This window comes from Corvus moneduloides, chromosome 1, assembly GCF_009650955.1.
Source record: "Corvus moneduloides isolate bCorMon1 chromosome 1, bCorMon1.pri, whole genome shotgun sequence".
In the NCBI taxonomy this organism is placed as follows: domain Eukaryota; kingdom Metazoa; phylum Chordata; class Aves; order Passeriformes; family Corvidae; genus Corvus; species Corvus moneduloides.
In genome coordinates this window covers 67,577,494-67,590,982 of record NC_045476.1, presented here as the reverse complement: position 1 = coordinate 67,590,982, position 13,489 = coordinate 67,577,494, and the positions used below count along the sequence as shown (strand labels likewise).

The 13,489-nt window shown below is 43.7% G+C and overlaps 1 protein-coding gene across 11 annotated transcripts in view; it reads left to right on the top strand.

Moving 5' to 3' along the window:
• The first annotated feature begins 1,179 nt into the window (after positions 1-1,179).
• LOC116446410 overlaps positions 1,180-13,489 on the top strand; it is a 300,266-nt gene continuing 287,956 nt past the window's right edge. For 8 of the 11 annotated variants that reach the window (XR_004241220.1, XR_004241215.1, XR_004241212.1 and 5 more), the window contains exons 1-2: positions 1,396-1,582; positions 4,558-4,856. The gene's annotated coding sequence lies outside the window, so the exon portion shown is untranslated. Of the gene's footprint in view, positions 1,264-1,395; positions 1,583-2,169; positions 2,427-4,557; positions 4,857-13,489 lie in introns of those variants that run through there. The other 3 variants (XR_004241218.1, XM_032114187.1, XR_004241214.1) reach the window with 3 other exon arrangements.

The window sequence follows — 13,489 nt, the reverse complement described above, 5'->3', positions numbered from 1 at the left end:
ACTTCTCATGCCAGGCGTTACACTGTGGTAAGTATTATCATTTCACTTCAGAAATCTATAATGTAAACCAACAGCAATGTACATTGCAGCAGAATGTAGGAAGACAATGCTCTAGAGCAACATAAATCACAGGCACCAGTGGGAGAGCTGGGGGGCAGTTTCTCTGGGGCACAAGAATAAAAAAGATGATCCTGCGTGGGGAGTTGCAAAACGTTTTGAAGAACAAAATTTTGAGGCTGACAGTATTGGGTAGGAGGGAATGGTTTGAATGAGCCTCAAAGCTAGGGAAGATGGGCAGGGGGAAAGGAGCTGGAAGGACAAGCTGGGGTTGTTAGCATGAAATGAACATGAACTGAAGGAAAATAGGAAGAGTCATAGGTGAGCAGGGACTGTAGAAGCTGTCAACAGGACAACTTAACCAAAGGCTAAATAGTGTGCCCTTTCCATTCTCTTCTTCCTTCTAAAAAACCCCACATCTCAAGATCATCCTCTGTTATCTGACTTTGAAAACTAGCCCTACCATGTTGGGTGTGGGCTGCTATTAGCTGCCATTTCCTAGTAACTTCTTCAAGGTTCCTCTTGCTTCTAAGGCAAAAAAAACCAAAACAACCCAAACCCAAACCAACATAGAAACAAACGAACAAACCAAAGAGAGTAAAGAAAAAAAAGTAAACAGCACTGGGGACATCTTTCAGGCCTAGTAAGCAAGGTCCTGAGGGCTGGAGCCTCTGGCACCCATGCCCACTGTGCACACGCAGTGCACAAACTCACAAGGCCCCCATGCGTGCTCTGGACGCCCACGCCCCCTCCACGCCGCCCTGCCACGGGCACACCCTCGGACAGACAATGAGCAGCGGGTCCGTGTCGTGGCCCCCCCACTCGGCGGCACCTCCTGGCAGCGCTCCCGCCCTGCCTGCAGCCCCGGCGCGGCTGCCCCGACGTGGGGGTCCCGCTCCGGGCGTGCGCCGCGCTTCCCCCTGTCCTTCCCGAGCGCGGGACCGGCTCGCTGGGATGCTAGGTGGGCACCAAAAAGTTAGGGACAGCGAGGGGCGGCCGGGCCGGGGGCGGCAGGGCCGCTCCACCCCGCTTTTGTTTAGCGCCGGGGAGCGGACCCTTGGCGGGGCTGAGCCGGGTGGTCGTGCCCGGGTCCGCAGCATGAGCCTGTCCCACGGCCCCGCCGTCGCCACAGGGCCGGGAGTGGGAAGGAGGAGGAGGAGGACTGAGGCGGAAGGTGTCTCTTCAGCCTCACTCTCTCCCTCCAAGGTGAGTTGCAGCGCTGCTCCGCGCTCCTTTTGTCTCGGTGCGAGGCCGCGGCGCACCCCGGCCCCGCCCCGCCAAACTTTCGGCGGGGACCTGGGCGCCCCGACGGCCGCCCGCGGAGCCGGGGCCGGGTAGGGCGCGGGGGAGCCGCGCGTTCGGCCGGGGACGCGCCGGGGCTGCCGGCGACGCCCGTGTCGGGTGTCCCCGTGGGGGCGGCCGGAGGGCAGGTGAAGGGACCGTGGGGTGAGGGCGGTCCCCTCCTTCCCGTTTGGTTTCTTTGGGACGGATGCGATCGGCCCCATCTTTGCGCTTTACGCAACAGGTAGGGATGCCAGGAGCTGGCGGCGGCGGCGGCACGGAGCCGCGGCCAGGAGGTTTCGGGGGGCTTTTTTTGTTAAGCTCTTTGGAAAAGTGCGAAGGGGAGGGGGAGGAGAACAACAGTTTTCCGAAATTCCCCTTCAGTTGTTTATTTATGTACTTCCCGTGTCCATGAAAAAAGGGTACGTTTCGCAACTCCGGAGTTTTATATTGTTTTCTATTTATTCCCCCTCCCCCCCCCCTCCTTTCTTTTAAAGTTATTTTTCTTTATGCCCTGCGTTTGCCCGTCTCATTCCGGCAGATCAAACTGTCCGAAAGCAGATCCCCAGAGGCTTGTCCTCACTGACAGTCGGGGGAATCCAAACAAAGAGGTGCATCTACCGGAAATAATGATTTGAGAGATGGTTCTCTCCCTTTCCACCCCCCACTCCCCCGCCTTGAATTAAATTGTTTTCTTTTCTGGGAGGTTCAGTTCGAGGGAAGTTTTGCGCCGGAGCCGGGGTCGGGGCTGAGGAGGGATGGAGCAGACGGAAAGTTGCGGTGGTGGGAGGAGGCGGGGGGCGAGGGCAGTACGGGACCCCGGCGGCGCCCGGACCGCGGGGGGAGCAGGGGCGAGGGGGACCTGCCGCCGCTGCCGGCTCTTTGTCTGCTCGGGCAACTTGAACAAAAGGAGAAACTCGGATGAACTCTCCATCTCTCCCTCGCCTCTCCCGGGTTAACTCATCTTCGGCAACTTTATCCGAAGAGATTTACTCAACTTTCTTCGAGCTCTCCCGCCGCTTAAAAGCAAAGAGCCTCGTCGTAGGCTTCTAAGGAAATCTGGTTTCACAGTTTAGAGAAAGGAGAAGGTACGTTTGGACTTGGGGTTTATTGTTCTTTCCCGGCTCCCTCGTCGCCCCCCCCCCCCTCCGCCCTGCCATCCGCGCCCGGGTCTGGGAGCGCAACGGAGGCGGCTGCGGGCCAGCCCAGCCTTTCCTTTGTACTTTTGGGAGCACATGCAGGTATTTTTGGGGAGGGTAGGGCAGTCATTCCGCCCCAACTCCCGTAAAGCGGGCTGGGGGGCACTACTCGGGAGGGTCTTGCCTCCTTCTTGTGCCTGCTTTGTGTTTTTAGAGGTTTAACTTCTTTTTTTTTTTTTTTTGTGGGGGAGGGAAGTGGACTCGGAAGGCTTTCTGGATCGGGCTGTGTTTTTCACAGTTGGGACAGAGAAAAGCTGAAGACAGGGTAAACTTGATGGGATTGTAGGGAGTCCTGGCGGCCCTGGCCAGGGAGTGGGGGGCTAAGTGAAGGCCGTGGGGCTGGGCAGGGCAGCGCGCAGCAGGGACAAGGTGGGGGCTCCGCCGTGTGCCAGTTTGGGTCGCGGGGGCCAAAACACCACAGAGGGTAACACATTGCTCCTGTGGGACCATCTCCCAGGGAACCAAGGTGCGCAGAAGTGCCGAGGGACAATTTTAGGAGAAGAGGGACGGACCAGAGGGAGGACTTTGTTCTTTTGAATGGATTGATCATAGGGAAGGGGAGAGTGGGAAGGGTCAGTGCAGGCTGGCCCTTCCTCGGCTGGGCTTCTCCTGCACAGTGCAAGGACTCCTTCGTCCCTTTGGAAACGCAGTAGTTGCCTTGGGTTTTGTTCATTCCTTTTGGTTCATGCTTTCTAGAGCAAGCATCACAGCTCCAGAGAACTTGTGCGCTCTTTGTACTTTTCTTAATTAACTTGATCAATTTAGTATCTTATTTCCCCATCCTCTTTTTCTGTGCTATGTAATAACTATTAATTTTTCTCTTTTTTCATCCTAGTACCCTACTTTCTTGTGTTTTCTTGTCCCAATTTCCTAATCGTCCCTCTCTATCCTTAGATCTACACATTTCAGAATTTCTGAAGTCTCTACTTTTTCACTTTCTATTGTTACTCAATTCTCCTCCTTCCCGATCCCTTTCCACCTACTCTTCTATCTGTATGCTTGCTTGTATTTCTCATGAAAAACTCCTTTTGCCAGGATCTTTCCTTTCCTCCATGCATAGATATCCTTGTTTCTCCTGATGAGAAACAAACATAAAGCTTCTTCTTGCTTTCTTCTAAACTTATTCTTCTATGGACTGCCCTACATCCATGTTACCCAGTTATGCAGAGAGAGCTTCCAGCAATAATTCTTGTTCACCAATGTTCACTTTCTCCTTTCTTCTCGTCTTAATCTCTGTGTGCATGCATCTTCCAGTCTCTAAGAGCTTCTTCTAGTTCCTCTCCGTGGTCCTTAGTGTGGAAGTTAGTTCTTTTCTGTTTCCCCTACTCCATCTTGGCAGACCCGACGCTGTTCTTCACGTCATTGTTCCCTCCTGTGCAGAGTACTCAGACTTTTCTCTCCATTCTTCATAGTCCCCTTCCCAACCTAAGTAAAATTTGCATTTTGTACCTCTGAAAGGATTGCACAGAGGGACTACCAAAGTAGACTGACGCAGTTTTGGCTACTTTGGCTTCTTCCTGATGCCATCAGGTCCCAAATGAAGTAGCATATTTGCTGGTGGAGGTGCTGTGGGGAGGCAAGGCTAAGAGGCAGAGAAGATCACATATGTTTCCCTCAAAAGGGTTGATGAGATTTTTTTTGATACTTGGGTTTTTTTATTGACTTACTGTTTTCATTAGTTTTTAAATACCTGTTAGGGCAGTTGAAGAGCCTTTATATTACCTTTCTATTACCTTTCTTTCCTGTCATTTCAGTGCTTTCTGGAATGTAAGACTGTGCAATCTGTAGAGATATATGAAAGCCTTTTTCTTAAACCTTCTTCTGTTACACTCCAGCGCTGTGATGTTTTTAAAGCAAAATGCCATCACCAGGCTTCGAGCTTAGGATGTGTCTAAATATGTGAAGATATATATGTTTGAAATTATTCAGAAGAATGTAAGTTTATATTTGTATGTTAGTCCCCGAGCGGTGTGGCAGAGTTACTGTGCTGAACTAACACTTCTTCCTTGTATTTGAACAGGTCACAACATGATTGTTGGGAAAATGGGACGGTTACCAGAATGTCAGTCTGTGATGGGTGCCATATTGCATTACTCTTCGAATGGTGGAATACAGCTTGGGATTCTTCAGGGCTGCTTAACATGGTTCAAACTGGACCATACAGCTGCTTAACTGTTTGGATTCATACTAATGGTTAATGGACTCCTGGAGGAAGTGGAAGAGCCCCATGCTGAAACTTATGGATATTGTGGAACATGCTGCTGTGACCCGTTTGGATTATACTGCCATCTGACACCAAGGTTCTGCAGCTGATGAAAGGTATGCTTCTCCCCTGCTGCAAAAATACTGTGTCTCATACATCAAAATACTAAGCACAGTGTCTTCGTTTTAAACAAACTTGTTTTGTAGCCTTTTATCTTTTTTTTGTTTCGCCTTGCAACTGATACCTACCAATAGTTTTGAGTGGTGTTAATCTGACAGAAATGTCATACTAATGGTTTGACAATGTTTATATCTTAAATGTAAAAGGAAAAACTGAATGTGAAAGTTTTTCTTTTTTTCATAATTAACTTACATTTTCAACGTAATGACTTCATAGAGTCTAGAAGTGCTTAGCAGCTCTAGAAAATGAGGCAACTTCTAAAAAAACAAAGTTAAGGACAATTTAAGCATAGCACTTTCTGCAGTTCCGATCTTCCAAATAGCGCAGTTTGTTTGAAGACGTTACTATTTTGAACTCAAGATAGCAACCTTCTATTATTTAACCTCTCTTCCTCCAAATAGTAACAGAAATCTTAAGGATGGTTGTGTGGGGGAAAAAGAGTAAAAAAAAAGTATTAGTTATTATCAGTTAAAAATTCAAGGAATTGTTTTGTTTCATATGTTTTTAAAGTTTTGATATAAGGCTTCTTGCAGAGGGCGTTTGCATCCTGAATGTCCTAGTAATGTGAAAGTCTAGTGGATGCAGTTCAGTGCTCAGTCTTCTTACTGAATGAGGTAATCAGTGTATGAAAGTGAACTGGAAACCAGCAGAGAAAACAAGTGGTTAAAGTGTTATTAATGAATAACAAATTATTCTTGAATCTAGATGGTGTGAATCCAATAGTGAGGAAATCACTGAACTCTTTAGTGAACTGTGCTAATGGCAGAGCAAATTTTAGAAGTATTTAAAATCTCATCCTTTTATACCTGTTCTGTGCACTTCTTCATTATAACTGAAAATGAGTGACCTGAAAATGAGTGACATGAAAATAGTCGGTTTTGCTGCATGTTTCGGCTCAACTGATTGGTTTCAGCCTAAACCATATGTAGGGCAGACAAGTATTCATAATCTTAAGAAAAGTGCTGAGCTGGCTGGCCTACTTTAGAGCAAAACAGAAATCTGAACGAATAATCACTTGTGATCCTTTCCCGTTGTAAACAGAGATACAAGAAGCGAGACAGTTCTAATTTCCTGGTTCTGACTGTGTTTCAATAAAGACCTACTCTTAATTGTCTCGATTATTGCGGGTAAGCTTTTTGTTGTGTACTGGATGCAATTAATGTACATTTAGATTTATGGTCTTAATATTGTTCTGCATTTATACTATTTTTGAACTTTGCATGAGTGAAGCCAGCCATATGAAAGTCTTTAATTTGAAGCCTCAGAAATAGAAAGTCTTGGGCTGTTTGTGGAAAGAGAAAGCAAAGAATAATAAATGGATTGTGTGGATAAAAATATTTAGAGCTGCTATCTAGTGTCATCTTGGAAAAGAAGCCCAGTTATTATGTTCCTGTATTTAAAGAAAACTAAAACTGCAATCCTTTTTGGTTTCTGTGAATATTTTATTCTAGTTGAGTTTCTTCTCAGGTTCTTGCCACTCTTTAGGAAAACTAAATTGAACATAGAGGTACACTTCATTTATCTGCATGGAAGCTATTAATATTTGTCAACACTGAAAACTGAGGGAAATTTTTACTTATAATTAATAAGATATAGAAACTACTCCTTAGCTTAATCTGAGAGTTTGTGTAGATTGAATTTCATCATCGCCATAAGATTCTGGATATAGAAGGCAAATTATTAGATGTATTTGCATTTGTTTATACTTGGAACATTTCAAACATTAATAACTTGGTGACAAACTTAAGCTTTTCAACTTATCTGTCATCAAGTTTCTTTGGATTATTTCCCATAAAACGCAAAGAATCATTCTCCTATTTGGAGATGAGATCTGCAGAGAGAGGACAAGCAGGGCCAGATAGAAAGTGTTCAGTATGTAAGATCCCAGCTGGCATCTGTGCTGTGCTGGCAGGAGATGAGACCCTTTTGGGTCTTGCAAAGAGATAGGGAAATGCTTTCTGGGGGCCCTGGCTGGAGTGTTCCTGTACCTTTCTCCTGGGAGCAGTCCCAGCAAAGGGGCCAGGTGGAGCAGGGGTTGAGTGGAGGCTGAGAACTGTGAGAAGGAGCAGCACTTGGGCCCTGGGAGGGGTGATGGGGACCACCTGCCTTACTTGGGGTGGGAAGGAGCCTTGCTGCTCTCAGAGGGCCTGGCTGTGAGGAGCTGCTGCTTGAGAGAAGGGTTTTAGGGTATGGGAACCTGAAGTGTGGGAATGAGGTTGTTTCTGTGATTTGTCTTTGGTTGCAGTTTGTCAGTTGCTTGCTTTGCTTGTGACAGTCCTGGAAGGTGATTGAAATCCTTGCAGGTGTCTGAGGTAGCGTGTTTTTGGCGGGGGTGGGAGGGGATGGAGTTCTGAACTGCCCCTCACAAGCCTACCCTGCAATTGTAATCTGGTAGCAGAATTTACACCTAAAACAGATGAAACCAAATCCAGACAGTTTTAACAGTGATTTGTCTTTTGAACTGTGCTCTCAGTTAAGAAAGTCTTCTAGCCAATGTACTTGGTTGTTTGAGAAAGTGTTTTGCTCTGTGTAACTGAGGTGAGAGTAAACATGAGGGTCTTTCAGGCCAACCCAGCCCGAATGTGGAAGAGATTTAACAGGCTGCAAGGAGTGCAGATTTTACAGTGTGGTGTGTGTGGGCAGGTGAATTGCATTGTTGGAGTTGTGCTTTGTGAAGAATGTGCTGAGGAGAACAGAGCAGGTTTTGTTACTGCCGGATTTTTAGGTGGAAGAGGAGACAGTATATGGAGTAACTTCCTATCCATTAACATCTAGGAAGCTGGAAAGGAAAATGTGATAAGGACTTTGTTTCTTTGACTGTTCCCTCCCTTTGGTTGAAGTGTTTCTCTGGATGCATGAACTCCAGAATTCCCAAGTGAAGTACAAAGTTCTGTAGGCCCATGAGTGCCCCACTCTCTGGGGGGTTCCTGATACAAAATGAAGATAGGGATGCTCTTCTGAGGGTCTGCTGCCTTTTACCCCTTCTGTGAGAGGCCCCACTCCTGGCAATGAAGGACAAAAAAGGCTTCTTCTCTGGAGGCTTCACCAGAGTGTCCTCCTCAGGATTTAGAGGCACAGTTTGATTCTTGAGTAAAATTTTGGACATAGGATTGTTAGTCTCTGAAAGGGTTCTCAAGCAGTCCAAAGAGTATTGGGTATCTATGAGGAGACTGGCATGGTAAATAGTCATTTCAGGATCTTCACTGAGAAAGCAAGATGAAAGCAGTAGGTCAGAGCAAGTTACTAGAATGGAGTTGTCTCTGTGTCTTTGGTTCCATAGAAAATGCTGTTGATAATTTTGTCTGGTTTTTTATTCCTCCTTATTTTGCTCAAGGCTGGTTGAATCTCATGTGTGGAATCATATAGCTTACTATAGTAGAAATCATAATTGCAAATACGATATTTTCTTTTTTTTTTTATTTTTCTGCTTTCACTGGTTTGTCACCTTATTATGCAACTTGAGGTACAGTATTCTTACAGAATCAATATAACCATTGGAGTATGTTTCTTTTCTTGTCAGAGCAAATTTTTATGAGAGGTACCAGAAAGTCAACCAAGGCTGGAAAGATAGAGCTTCCACTTGAAATCTGGGTGTGGGTTTACACAAACCACAATCCCCCACACCTTATATTACAATTATGATTGAGAAATAACTGCATGAAAACAAAGCTTCCAACATGTGACCTGCTTTTTCTGTAAAGTGCTCTCAGTTATGTCAGGATGAAAGCATATGGTGTCTGGAACAGTTTTCTGTTTCTTGATTGGATTTTTTATGTAGCAGGAAGCTTTCCAACTCACTAATGGATTCTGTTTTTATTCTTTTTTTTTTTGCTTGCATTGTCATAACATGAAATTTATCACAAACTATTTGTGAAGCCTGAGGTAGGGTGATATTGTGCTTGATACCTTGACGTTTCCTTGATTGAAATGCATAGATGTGTTTGGGTTTGGTAGGGGGAAATGGATAACCTGGGGGGGCTTAGAATATTTTAACACAAAATTAGTTCTGGCCTTCGAGGACAGGGACAGTACTTCCCCCAAAAGGTTATGAGACTATTACAAGTGTGCATTCTGTATTTAAATCCATGAATATTGTTAGTGAGAACAAATTGTGTTTGATTCTGTATAAAGAAGAAAAAAGAGAAAAAGCTCCTACCTAGTCCAGATGTGTCTGCTACTGCTAAAAATAGAAAAATGATTTCATTTCTTTATACTTGTAACCCAAGTCCTTCTATTTAAGAACAATGTTGCAACTCTATGAAATAAACTGCATTTTGATACATCTTAGAGGTTCCAGTATAAATTTTTCTGTGTGTGGTTGGTTGTTTTTGTCTTTTTTTTAAAATTGTTTTCAAAGCCTTAAGTCCCACCATGGGGCGATGAGTGTGGTGTTGCTCTGGATGCCAGCATTACTTCCCTGTCAGAGATAAGAGAGAGCACTGAAGTAGAACCATGAACGTTTTAATGGAATTTCTTGCAAGCGTGGGAGGCAGGTGGCATGGAACGAGGAGGCATGTGATTGCCATAAAAATTAATAAGTGGGCAGTGGGAGTGGGGATTCTGGGCTGATAAGGATGGTGTCTGGCTTGGTTGTGAGCCAGTGATGATTGGTGAGGAAAGGAAGTGGTGAGATAATTTTGAAAATAAGGGCTAGTTGCTAGTGATGGATGGGATAGAGAAAAAAGAGGGGGATTTTGTGGGAATGGATGAGAAGCTGTTTGTCATAATTTATGTGTCAGGACGCCTGTGCCATCAGAGCATTTCTAATAGGAAAATTGAGTGAAATCTTTAAATGGCTGTGGCATAAGTTATAAATATCTCAGGCATCAGTAGTATTGGCTTCTTTTTGGTGTATGATAAAATTGTGCTGTTTAATGCTGTGGAAGGAAACAAAGTTAACTTTAACTTTGCACATTTTGCATTAAATTACTCCCCAAATAAGTGCAGTCTTCAATTGAGTATACAACTTACTGTCTTCTGTTTCTCTTTGCAACAGTGTTCAAGGCAAAGATTAATTTAGGTAAGTGATTCAGGAGTTGCACGTGTTGGTTTCAGATGATCTCAGAGGTGAGACTTTGTGCAGCTGCTCATTTAGTTATCTCTCAGAATTTGAAAATGGGTTTTTGGTTGGTACCAGTGTTGGTCTGTGCATATCCTCTGAAAATAATGAAATTTGTGATGGCTCCAGAGTACCTAAGAAGGTACCCTAGATTATGCAGCAAAAGCTGAGGTGTTTTTAAGCAACTTGATGCTTTTGGTGCAGGCTGGTGTGGTGCTATGCAGGGTATTAAATGAGGCCTGTAAGCTGCTTTGTGTAATCGTGCTACTGCACTTCATCTGTCAATTGTTGCTTTTCTGCTGGGCTTGGCTATGATGTGGCTTCAGCTCTGCTGGTGCTGGAGCTGATCTGAGCTGGTGGTAGCTCAGGGGGCTTTTCCTTGGGTTCCCCTGGGCGTGTGTGTGAACATGAACTCAATTGTGCTTTGTGGAGAGGCTGTTGTTTCAAGGCTTTGGGCTTCAAGCGCTGAAAGAGATGCTCTCTTGCCCTTACAAAAGCTGCTTTGCCTTTTTGTTAAAAACATGGATGAGATAGCACACCTTTCATCATCTCTCTCTGGGGCTTAATTTTGCTGTATTCAAAGTTTTATGATGCCATGTAGCCAGTAGCTTTATTCATTTGAGCTCCTGGACTGGACTTGTGTATCATCTATAGGCATGGCTCTGCACTGGAAAGAAGGGTGGTTCAGGTTCACAACTTTGTGTTTTCACTGCCTGGGGATTTTAAAATTTATTTATCAAAAGATATTTATGAAAAAGAAGGAATGAAAGAAATGTAATTCTAAACCCAAAAGCTTGTTCTTTATCGCGCGGTTGCCTCTCAGCTTCAGTATTTGTATACATTATCTTTTTTGCCTTAAATCTATGTGTTATGTGGCTTTACAGCTTTCCTTTTGCATACGGTTAAAATCTGTGTCCAAGATCCTGGCAGGGTTTGATACACAGCCCCTGCAGGAATTCCAGTGCTTGGGCAGTGCAGGAAGGGGTCTATAGCCTGGTGTATGTTCCTGACAGCAGTTCACCTAGTAATAGGACTGAAAAGGAAGTTTTAAGGGCAGCTGTTGACCTCAGTGGTGATACTGATGACTGAAGTTTTTGGAAAAGCAAGTCAGACACCAGAGCACCCGTGTGTGTATATACACATCCATTATGTATTTATATTTTAGATACAGACATATATAGGCACATACACATGCATACCATGGAGTGCAAAACCAAAGGTGTGCCTGAGGCAGCTTCAGGAAGGAGAGAAGTGATTTTTTTCCTCTCTGTTTGGAGCGGTGTCTTGTTCTTTCCCAGACCTTGCTTCTTGTTGTCTTTCATTGGTTGTCTTCAATGCTGTCTTCCCTCTTTGTTTTGGAGTTTAGATACTCAAAATGAAACATGTGTCCTATTCCAATTTAACAGTTTGTTTCTTAAAATACATCCATCCTGTGTGCATATTCTGATGAGTTAAGAAACATGTAATGGGAAAGTGTTTGTAGCGATCAGGCAAATACTGAAAGAATTCATTGTAATCAGCTGTGAAACACTTTCAGTCTCAGGCGCACCGCTGCTCCTCCCCTCCACCCCTCCACCCCTCCACAAGGCACCACTGAAGAGCAACAAGGCATAGATGAAATGTACCTTTGACAAGCACTTAAAAAAATTAGTTTCTTCAACTGGTAATCAATACGGCTTAATTTTTGATGTATGTATAATGTGTGTATATATATATATGTACTCACCATGTATGTTGGTATTTGTGGAATTCATTGCTTTAAATTGTGCATAGTGTAATACTTGAAATGGCTAGAGGTGATTTTTAATTTTTTTTTTTTTAATGTCTTCAGTAGTAATTGTTTTGAGTGCTATCAAAACTATGTGTGGAATGTTGCTTGTGGACTTCATGCAGGGTAGATGTATTAGTGGATCTCAGTTTGAGACAAGTGAAATGATGTTTGCAAAGGAAGACCAGAACCATTCCCAGATTGATTTCTTTGCATTTGCAAATGCAAAGAAATCAATCTGCCACTTTGACCTTGGGTTGCATGTTGCAGTTGAAATAGGTTTTTTCCCCTGAACACTGTTTCAAAAGGCAGTAAGTTAAGATATGACAGTTCAGAGAGAGTAAGACAGTAGAGAGGCAGAATAAGAATTCATTCTTTTGTTGAGATTGTTGCTCAGGTTTATACATCTTGGGCATTTTCTTATAGTGTTGGTGAAGTCCTGTGAAGCATAGTTGGGCTGTCCGATGACTTTGTAGGAGAGCATATTGTAGATGTTGAAAAATGTCATTATTAAAAATAAGGATTTGCACACGTGCTGTAGTCTGGTAGATTGTTCCTGAAAACGAAGTGGAGGGGAGCTCTCTGGTTTGTTGCTCTGCTGTATCAGAAATGATGTATCCGAGTGATGGTTGCTGGATTAAAGCAGTGCATATTATAGGCTTCTGGTTTCTTAGTGTGAACAGGAGCCAGAACCCCAGGAGCTTCCAGGAGCCATTTTGTATCTAACATGTTCCCGTGTGGTTTTCTACCCTGTGTAGTGGTTTATGTCAATGATTTGTGTAACAGGAGCAGGGTGTCTTTATTCTTAATTTTTTTCCTGAATGCTCCCAGGCTGAAGAGAGATATGAAGAAGACCCGTTTTTTTCAGGTCAGTGCCTGGATTAACTTCTTGGCAAAAACTTGTTATGGATCATATACTGCCATCACTGCAAAACAGAGTAAGTCAGGCAGGGTATCTCTAGTTCTGTTTAGGTAAGATCAGTTTCTTCTATGCAAAACAAAGAGAGAATATCTGTGGAGAGGCGGGGGTTGAATGTAATATAATAACCACTTGCCAGAGAGCTACTTGATAGTAGTTAGCTTTTGGGGGAGTTACAGCCACTTAGTGTGTCTCTAAAGAGAACCAGGGTGTGCTCACTGGAAGGATATTGGTGTATCTGTCGGACAACATATATCTTTTTGGTGAGTTTTTTGCTTAATCTACCTATTGTAAAAATAGGTGTTAAAATATGAGAGATATGGACTCTAAAGAATATTGCCATAAACAGTTGATGTAGGGTGTAAGCATTTGGGTGTAGGGTCATACTTGCTGTATAGCAGAGCTGGCAAAATCTATAGGCATTACTGGCTGAAGGGGAACAAACAATTCAATAAGCACAATAGAGTATTCAATGTCTCTTACAGTTTTTGTAAGGTTCGTGTTCTGTCTTGGCTCTTCAATTCTTAGATTTAGAATTGCTGTCCTAGCTTCACATGCCTTATTATTTTATGTTGAAATAAATAGAAATTGTATTTAAAAAAAAGCAGCAAAATAATTCTGAACCAGTTGATTTTAAAAGAAAATCTTATACTTCAAGGGCCAGCATCTTTTGTTTGGGGAAAATTATCAGTATAGAAGCTCTCTGTATCTTTAACTGAAATGGTTTCTAGTTTATGCTTGATTCTTCTGCTAGGTTAATGTTAATTAGTTTAACATATCACTCATAAAAGATGTCATAGTTGAGTCATTGTGTAGGTAACAA